General features: G+C 37.6%; 1 long non-coding RNA gene across 1 annotated transcript; it reads right to left on the bottom strand.

The window, feature by feature from the left end:
* Positions 1 to 4,481: 4,481 nt before the first annotated feature.
* LOC148730717 (uncharacterized) lies at positions 4,482 to 6,586 on the bottom strand. The gene is made up of 2 exons (XR_016001010.1): positions 5,753 to 6,586; positions 4,482 to 5,075 (listed from the first exon to the last, which is right to left on the bottom strand). It is a non-coding gene; the product is annotated as an uncharacterized LOC148730717 (long non-coding RNA).
* Positions 6,587 to 10,704: the final 4,118 nt, after the last annotated feature.

Genomic DNA, 10,704 nt, shown 5'->3' with positions numbered 1-10,704 from the left:
AAGTGAAACATCCTACGCAAAGTATATTCAGCCACTTAAAAAAGTAGAATAACATTCGCGCACAACAGTTTCATTGTGTGTTATCATTTGCCTTTTTCAGTTTGGGATCATTGGCCTTTGTACACGTTAATTCAACTAACAATTTACATGACGAGCTTTGCCCACCAAAAAAATTTATGCAAATTAGGCTAAGCCGGATCTGAGTTCCGCCTGGCAATTATTAACTGTGAGAGAAGATCTCAGTTCGCGCCCACAGCACGTTCAAGGTGTTGCGGATGAAGTTTCTGTAATTACTTTTTGGCACTTTTCGGCGTCAAAATTGCATAGTTTGGGTAACCCAAGACCCTTAAGCTGACCTTTCTTGTCATAACACGAATGTTTTCCAGAAAGGGACACGCGGTAATGTAGGTGTCACTCGTGTGCAGGCATTTTTCCAGGTAAAACCCTCGCGTGGAATTAACTCATGTTTACTTTAACGCTCCTTTTAGGCGCACAATGTAAGCCAAAGCAATTTTATAGTTAAACGTGAAGATCAGAATATTTTCTTCTAAGGATGATAAATGATCGACGCTGAACTAAAGTATACGTTGAAGTAAATGCAAAACAGCATAACATGCAAAAGAGGAAATTTGGAAAAATTCGAAGTTACGGAAACCATGAAAATCTTCGATTTTTAAGAAAGGAAATTTTTATAATTCCAAGCTAAGTAAGCTTTTCTAGTGTTTCATTCTTTAAGGCTTTGTGTAGAGCGGGGCCTTTGTTTTATAAACCGTAAAACTTAGTGACAAGTCGAAACGGCTCGCTCTTGGCTATGATACCAAAGAGTAGAGGTACACCACGGTGATCTTCCAGGTGTTTGATCATCGTCGCCGCTCGTGTTGTACTTCGCTACTTAGGTGAGCGAGATCGACGTTCTTCCTCTCTTTAATTCTGACAGCTGTGTGAAAGACCTGATCCTTACAATGAAAAACGGTCGATTGTGCTTTTTCAGTGGCGGCTTTAAAGCTCGTCCATATTCAGCGCTTATCCTAAACATGGCATCTCTAGCTATCTACAAGACACGCTGCGATGTATTATTCGTCCATGTTCAACACAACAACTGCGCTAGTGAGAAAGAGAATCGAAAGATCACATTGTTGCGCTCGAGGCAGAGTGCGCTAAGTTTGCCAAGTTCGACAATGGACAACAGATCGTACGGCTTCCCGCAAGAGTAAGGACAAGGTCTATCAGTTACAAGCAATGGATAAGTGGAATTGTAAAAAGTTTTAATTCGCCCGTGCATCGAAAGGCCGATGGTATGTAATTTTCCTCTTTTCCGTTCTTCACACACTCGAATAGCTGTTAAAATTAAAATTGCGGGTTGTGCAGTCAAAATGCAACGTCCCCCAACATGGTTTTAGTTAAACCAGTGTCTTACGAGGCGCTTCCACGAAAATAATTTAGAAGGGAACAACAGCGCTAACCGATTTAATATCTTCTCAAGAACATGTCAAAGTCTATTAAAACGCAGAAATTAAAAATAGTAAGAATTGGTGGTGCATGTTAAAAATCATTAAAGAACACTTCTCAGTTTGGCTCGATAGTGCTGTCACTTTGCACTAGTTGTTCATAGTGACTTACTCATTACTTACAGCATTTGTTCGAGCTTTTCTTCGACGAAATAGGGGACGTAAAAGAAATCGCAATTCACCTCTAAGGGCCTGAAACATGAGCCGAGCTGGCCCGGTTAGCCGGGCTGATTACCTTTTGTTTTCACGCTTTGGCGAACACCAAAACAAATGAAATCAGCCCGGCTAACAGGGCCAGCCCGGCTCATGTAATCAGGCCCTAAAACAAAAATAATAACAAGCTCTTCTCCCAATTGGACACCAGATATGACTGCGAAGTAATAATTGCGTAGTACGCGAAGTTGCAGTGTGAGAAAAATAATGAGTGAGGAAAATAATTCTAAGTGCTGTACAGCGCGATTTTTAACATAGATTATCTAGCTAAAAGACCTGCTTGTCTTAGATATTTATGATAATATAGGAAGGTCCCCAAGGAATACTAATAACCCGGTGTGTAATTTTGTGATTGACAAAACCTGATAACTCAGGTTTTTGTTTGAAAGGGCAAATCATTTAGTACATTTCACTCCAGAAGTAAATAATCTCTTAACTTTCGTAATTATTATTTTGGTTTCAGGCAAATGGTGTCGAGTTGAAAGATACTAAGTTCCTGAAACATACATCCAAGCTTTGTTCGCAGGCATGCCGAATGTTTTTATAAACGTGCGAGGGAAAAAATGCATTTGCGGCCCCCTGTATGGAGAGAAAAATCCAAAGATTTTTATTACAGGGATGGTAGAGTGAATGATGTTATTTCTGGTCTGAGTCATCAAAGTTCTGTACCATTAGAGTTAAAGAAAAGCTATCGAAGGAATATGGAGGTTGCTGCAAGTAGTAGCTGTTAAACTCTCAACAAGCTTTACAGGCGGCCAAGGAAAGAGCATGGGGCAAGAAATCAAGCACGATTCTCACCCAGTAAACTAAAATGGTTGTTGGAAATTGAGAGGGACGAGCAACCAGAGAGTTTGAAGTAATCTGGTGGCCTGATCTTTTCTCAGGCACTAAAAATAGGAAACTGACCTTGCGATTTTATGTTCCTAAAGTGATACTTTGATTTCAATGATGTGAAGTACAGAGTCTAGTTGACTTGTTCGTCATGTTTCCATCAATTTAGTAGCTGTTTCTTGGCGGTTTTTGTAAGTTTGTTTTAAAAAACGATAAAATGTGTTTTGCATTTAGAGGTACAAACTTGTCTGTAGAAGGCTAAGATTAAACCCTGAATACAGCAAAATGACCCTGTAATATTAATGCAATTCATGTCTAGCTGGGCGCACTATACTCTGATGCCCTTCATTCTGTTGTAACCAAATTCAGAGGAAAAAAAACACCTGGAGAGACTCTTAGAGGGATAATATCTGTGGACTTTCACCATTTCTATGGTCATCAGGAATGACAGAATAAAGCAGTAACTGTTCACAAGTCTTAATTCACTTAACTGAAAGAATAATGAGTTGGAGGGAACTATAGATCATTTTTTCCCAAGCATCTCTAATAATTCATGATGGAAATAATAATAACATTGATAACAATGATAATGATAATAATAATTATAACAGTGATGACAATAATAATGACAATAATAGTAATAACAATGATAAAAATATTTACAATAGTTAGAGAAATAATGTTCATTATCCTGATGGTTATAATTCCTATGATTATTTCCATTAATCTAGTCATTATTATTATCATTTATATTACTATTATGATTATTTCAATGTTTATCTATGAACAAAATGGTGTTATTGTTAGTCTAGCTGAATGAGTATCCAAGTGATTGAACCTGGGCCAAAAACAAATTAAGAAAAGACAGAAAAACCCCAAAAACTGTTCAGGACTGCAATTCTTGAGTTGGCTCATTGTGAAAGGTTTTGGGACTTCACTCAGCTAGTGCTGTCTGTGGTGGGCCCTGTGTCAAAGAGAGATGAGTAGCAGCTGAATTAATAATAATAATAATAATAATACTAAGGACAATGATAGCATTGATTGACCAAAGTCACCCTATGACTAATAACAGATGATACGTGACAAACAGCATAAGCAACACACTTTTCAAAACAAAAAGAGCAAGCTAAAACTACCATCAGATAAAAATAACTGTCCATAAAAGACTGACAGCATAGAGCTGAAAAAAAATAGGGACTGGTTCTGCCATCAGATAACAACAGTCCATAGACTGACCACCCAAGAGAAACAGAACAGATTGGTGGTTCTGCCATCAGATAACAACAGCCCATAATGGACCGACTACCCAAGAGAAACAGATCCACCTGTTAGTTCTGCCATCAGATTACAACAGTCCGTGGACTAACTACCCAAGAGAAACAGAACCAGGCAGGTGGTTTTGAATCAGAAAACAACTATTTAAGACCTCTGTACAATGTGTCTTAGAAAATCTTCTGCATTCTAACAATCTATTGAAGAGACAAACTATCAAAAACACTTGAATTTCTATTTGGGGGGAGGGGGGAGGAATTAAATGAAAATCTACTTGCCTCAGCATGCCATCCTCACTGAGCAGCCAATTTCAATTTGAAAATGATGATCACAATCATAAAGATAATGATAATGATAACAGTAACAATAACAAATCATTATTATTATTATCATTTATATTACTATTATGATTATTTCAATGTTTATCTATGAACAAAATGGTGTTATTGTTAGTCTAGCTGAATGAGTATCCAAGTAATTGAAACTGAGACAAAATAATTTCAAGAAAAGCCAGGAAAACCCCAAAAACTGTTCAGGACTGCAATTCTTGAGTTGGCTCATTGTGAAAGGTTTAGGGACTTCATTAAGCTAGTGCTATCTGTAGTGGGCCCTGTGGCAAAGAGAGAAGAGTAGCAGCTGAATTAACAATAATAATAATGAAGACAATGATAGCATTGATTGACCAAAGTGCCTCTGACTAATAACAGATGATACGTGACAAACAGCATAAGCAACACATTTTTCAAAACAAAAAGAGCAAGCTAAAACTGCCATCAAATAAAAACAACTGTCCATAAAAGACTGACAGCATAGAGCTGAAAAAAATAGGGACTGGTTCTGCCATCAGATAACAACAGTCCATAGACTGACTACCCAAGAGAAACAGAACAGATTGGTGGTTCTGCCATCAGATAACAACAGCCCATAATGGACCGACTACCCAAGAGAAACAGATCCACCTGTTAGCTCTGCCATCAGATAACAACAGTCCATGGACTAACTACCCAAGAGAAACAAAACTAGGCAGGTGGTTTTGAATCAGAAAACAACTACTTAGGACAAGCCCTCTGTACAATGTGTCTTAGAAAATCTTCTGCATTCTAACAATCTGTTGAAGAGAAAAACTATCAGAAACACTTGAATTTCTACTTGGGGGGAGGGGGGGGGGTAAATAAATGAAAATCTACTTGCCTTAGCATGCCATCCTCATTGAGCAGCCTATTTCATTTTGAAAATGATTCAATCACAATCCTAAAGATAATGATAACAATAACAAAATCATTAATAATAATGATAATTATGATAATCATAACAATAACTACAATGACAAAGTCCATGTTAGTCTGGCCTCTACCTTGCAGAAAATACAGCCCAACTGAAGCTGAATTCTTTAAAGGCATTGTATTGCAATTGGTCATTGAGGCACTTAAGCCACCTCACCACGACAAGGTACGAACATTGAGGTGGAAAAAAGGGGTCTGTAAAATTGACTCCATGCTGATTCGAGATGAGAAATCTGTGTTCGAAGCTTCTTCAGTTCCACTCCAAGGAAATTTACTCTAGCTGATCTTTCGGTAAATTAGGAAGCGAGCTCTTCGGAGTCGTGACTGAGTTTGGCGCCAAAAGATAAATTTTTCGCGCCTTCGGGCTCAAAGTCTAGTGTGGCGGAGTTCACCAGATTTACGATAGTCATAAATCCCGCAAATTTAATAAGTTCGTCGGGTATTATTTTATCACGAAGAAGATAGACCAGCTATTAGACCGAACGTGAACACAACGTGAACGAGGTCGGGAATCCTGGCTAACCCCACTACTCCGAACGATGATTTGGCCGGCTGAAGTTCCCGCGTCGCCACACTTTGGATTTCGTCGGGAAATATCTTAAATACATCGCATATGAAATATTTACGCAAAGGAACGTCACATACCTCTTTTAAAAGTAGATACCAATGCTTGCAAGGGTCAAGTGTGGCACTTGCAATCCTGCAAAGACTCTGCGTGGTTAAGTTAGCCGGTGGAAAGTCGCACGTCGAAAATCCGACTGCCTCTATCACTTCATTTCGAATGGTTTCGAAATCGAAAACATGATGCTTTTCGACATTTCGACATGAAAAATCTCGTCGAGGTTTAACATTATAATATTGGTAAGAATTTAACCAGGATACGAGGCCAAGTCGTGCGACCGCCACAGGTTTTATACCAAAACAATAACATCGTGTACTACGATCGCAAAGCGTGAACACTGATCGATCCACCAAGTGACGCAATACTGGAAATTCGATACGGTTGTTATTCAGGTCGTACGGCACATGAAAATTGCGATATCTTTTGTTACTATTTTATGGCAAACCAAGCGAAAGAATCATACCTAAATAATCGGAAGAGAGGCTTTTTCGAATACGGCGCCTCGCCGGTATTGCCTCTTCTGTGAAAAGGAGGGATCTTTGAAAGACTACGTGATTAAAAATGTCGTTATAAGGAAACAGGCAGAAACAGAGAAAACGCAGTATTTTATGACCATTACGCGCACAACAAACTTCATTTCATTCCATGATTTTGATTTTCATCGCCCACAGATGACCCCGCGTTAACTCGCACGCAATCGCGTATCTCTCGTGGATTCGTGGGCGCTAATCTGTATAATTACATTGTGGTGTAATTAATGTGATGACATCCACCCAACGCCTTCTTCCCCAAACCTCGGCATCAGTTTACGATGCCTGCTGAGAATTTTTTTCTTGAGCAAAGCTCGTCATGTTGCCGTTCTTTCCTCTTTAAAATTATGGTTTATGGATATTTTAGCGGGTAAGAAAATATTTTAATTCAGAAATCGTGTTTCAAGCAAAACGCTAAAAAAATTAACAATTTATTTTAACAACACTTCGCGAAGCATTTCTCTATATTTACTTTTCAAAGTGGTTCGCAATTCATGTAAACTTTGGTCAAATAAACAATTTGACTTTCTTAGCTTTGCTAGGTATATTAAGTTTTGTTTCGCTTGTAAGTCAGTCACTATTTCTTGTTATCATCATCCTCTGTTTTCCTTTCTTTTTCTTCCTTTTTAGGCGGTAAAATGTCGCTTCATCTTTTGTTTAGGAAAATTAATCGTTTTTGCATGTCTCTAAATGGTTCACTTATCCGAAAACAGGAGCTCATAACTTGGAGCGTTAAACTGCTTTTTGTTTCTGTTTGCAATCTCTTGCGTCCGCAAGAGATTATGATATAAGTACAAAAATATGTTCAAATACAAAAGTTAATTCACATTAATGATTTCTATTTTAAACCGGCTTTAAAATGACACAACATTCAAGTTTAATTATGTCATTATTCTATTTTATCTGGTCACCAACGTGTCATTGACAAAACAGGTCGTAAGTATCTTTTTCTTTTATTTTTACTATTTCCCATTCATTTTCACATTTCTGATGCACCGGTCAGTCATTATGAGAGAGACACAGAGTTATTATGATTTTTCGTTATCTCCTTTTGCGAAAGAGTAGAGTTGTAAGCTTTCCTTACAATGAATCAGGCGGGCATAGTTTTCACCACAGTCACCATTTTATAATTGCAGCCAAGAGGAATACTTTTTTTTTTCTCACCATATTTCACTGCATTACCGCAGTAGGGCAGGACTAGAACGGAACATATGCGATCCATGCCAGTAGTCCACCCATTAAATCCCACCCATCCCACCCCAGGGGAGGACATCCATTACACAGTAATCTCGTGCGTGGGAAATTAACGTCTCCTACCCCTAACCCTGTGGGAGACGGGACCTCCATTTATTCGTCCCTATCCGAGAAGACTAGAATATCTAACCATTACTTGATGTTATAGAAAGGTAGGATATTCTTCTCAATTATTTTAAGACCTTGAGTGTTGGTCCGGCCGGGGCTTGAACCCTCGACCTCCCGCACAACAGTCCAGAGCTCTATCCATTGAGCTAACCGGAAGGCAAAGTGACCTTTTTACCAATGCTGGTTGACAATATGTCCAAGACTCTTTTCCGGTCAGACTTTCCCATTCATTGCCAATATGGTCACTATTTGAAGTACCCGACAGTTGTAGCAAGTACAATATGACTTGGCAGTTAGTCCTACCCCTGGTTGTTCAATTATCAACACACTTTGTCTTAACGATACTAAGATTAAGAACTATGAAAGCAATAACAAATGTGCATAACTAACTAATGCTTCTCTCTTTCCCATTACCTACCTTGACTGGCAAACAGACCGTAAGTATCTGTATTTTATTTCATAGTAATTTTGGTGGGTTTAGCAAGTCTTTTCACTGCTTTCACTACTGCAGTAACCATCACGTAATATATATTCATATTTCACTGTAATGTACTCTCGGTGATAATAAAAGTTACGATTTTTATTACACAAATATTATTGGGAACAAATATTTGGCCGAAAAATTATGATCACTAGCTAATAAACACGGCATTCTGATATTCGCCCTACTACCCAAGTTGTATTTGCCTAAAACTGCTTTAAGTTTTTTTTAAGTGGGTTCTTGTAAAAATATTAATTCAGGGTGAACCATAAGTAGCTAAGGATCCGGTTTCGATCGAGTGGCTCAGTTTAAGTAAAGATTTAATGGTATCTGTAGAAGACTGTGACGTTGAAGTGTCATTCACTTGATACTAGGAATTTAAGTCTTGATTTTATAAGTAGTTACATATCAGAACTAACTACTGTACAGAGGTTTTGGACGACTGTGTAATGAATATCAAATCTCTTGCTAGTTAGGTAATTCCATTCGTTTTTCTGTTCTTGATTTTTTTTCCTTGTTGTTTCTATTCCATGGCCTTGCTTCTGATAAAACCATTAGAACGTAAGTACATGCTTTATTTTTAAAAAAAGCATTTGTATTTTCATGGCGCCTTTACAGCGCGTTTACGTTCACGCATTGAACTGGGGTACAGGTGTTATGTGAAGGAAAAATTTTGCAGCATTTCTCAATAAACAACTGGAAGTATTTGAGCTGAAGATGCATATTTTAATTTTATTTTTATATTTTTTATTTTACATGTCACTTCTTCAATCACTTAGCTGGTAAGTCCAAGAAAAGTTATCTCACGCAGTTTTTATTCTTAATTTTCATGTCAAAACGACATTTTTATTCTTTAGTGCGTAAGATCAAATTTACAATAAGATTATTTATGAGTTACTTATTCTTTTCGGAGTCCGAGTCGAATAAGTGTTATAAAAACAAATCCAAATTATTGTAACCTATTGTTCCCCCATAAGGGAACTGAAATTCAAAGGAAGCATCTAGCAACGAGAACTCGAAAATGCATGTAATTATATGAAATGAAATTTTGCATCTGGTCGGATGGCGAGCTGTAGCACTGGACTGGGCTTGGCAGAACTCCGATGTAACCCGGGATTATTATCGAGAACCCATTAAAATCTCTTTTGCTTTCAATAGTACAGATTCAGTCAATGAACCCTTCGCTGACATTCATGAATTTGTGTCAAGTGTATTTTTTGTGTTTTATTTTAAATATTAAGTGTAACGCTTGCTTCCGGTGTATCCTCATTAGCGAAGACTATCATAGCTGGCCTCTCACCGTCTAATCTCCTGCTGACCGCTGAAAAGAAAAATTATATTCGGTATTGCTAACTTTTCTGCTTTCGGATAGCGACTGAATCTCGTCAAGGACCGCAGATAATTATGTTTAATGTCTGACGGAGGACCATGATAGGTCTGACAAAGGCAAAGCAGGGGTAAACCAAATTTAGCGAAAAATACTTCAAGGGCTGTTTAAAGGACTTATGTAATCAGTCAGACCCTTAACGTGACACCGGAATTTAAAATCAAATTCAGAAATGCAACCCATCCTTGAATATTTTCGCTTAGTTATTTGAAGAAAAATTTCCCAACATCACATCCTTCTCTAAGAAATGTCAATTTAGAAGCTAATACTCGCTTCCCATGTAAAGATAATGTACTGGAACATAAGTCCTTTGTAAATAGCTAGTTAGAATCTACGATGGATTGGCATTCCATAGCTTAGCTATGTTCTTTAGCTAGTATCCACATTATTGACTGCTCATCTTCTCTTATCTCATCTTTTCTGTCCAGCCAAAAGGGAAGGTAACTATCAATATCATCCTTTCCTATAAATAAAGAACTCTTCCGTGGGTCATTATATACGTACATTCAATTCATTGTCTAATCACTGATCAGCAAACTGCAATCGTAATTTAGAAGAGAATCTCTGAGTATATATTAATGACAGCTCGCGATAGCTGTTACCGTGCAGATGTTACTATGGGAGCGATGTTACTGATATGATATGTATACCTCAATACCTAAGTCCTACAATAAACGATAGTTGTGTGATTATCGTCAGATGTCGGTCATATTTGGCTGATTGTTTGTTTCATTAAACAAATTCTGTCATCTGTTTCAACATAAAGCATTGACATACTAAACAAACTGAATAGTTTAAAGAGAAAAAACAAATGAATAGATAAATGAATGGAGATTTTTTTAATTTTTTTCCCTTTTGCGGCGTTTTTTTCCGGATTCATTAGCGGGTGAGTGCGATGTGTTCAGTTTTTTCGTTAAGCTTATGGTGTTTCTAGCCAAGAGATCCAAGGTTATGTTGAGCCACTTGTTTACTTACCAAATGTGGATCTTTTTTTTTTATGTTCGTTTAACATTCCCATTCTAACTGGTTCAACAGATTGTAAGTAGCCATGCTTAAACTATTATTTATAAGTAAACAAGGCAAAGTTGGTTGAAAAAACGAAAGGTTCCCAATAGAAGGATATAGACAGAGTACAATGTTTTAGTTTAGATCAGTAGACGAGTGTGCAAAGATGCAGCATAGGAAAAAAAGTCTTATGTATTATAACAATTTAAT

This window comes from Stylophora pistillata, chromosome 5, assembly GCF_964205215.1.
Source record: "Stylophora pistillata chromosome 5, jaStyPist1.2, whole genome shotgun sequence".
NCBI classification, from domain to species: Eukaryota; Metazoa; Cnidaria; class Anthozoa; order Scleractinia; family Pocilloporidae; genus Stylophora; species Stylophora pistillata.
Note: the sequence above shows the minus strand (reverse complement) of the source record. Positions and strands in the feature narration are given on the sequence as shown.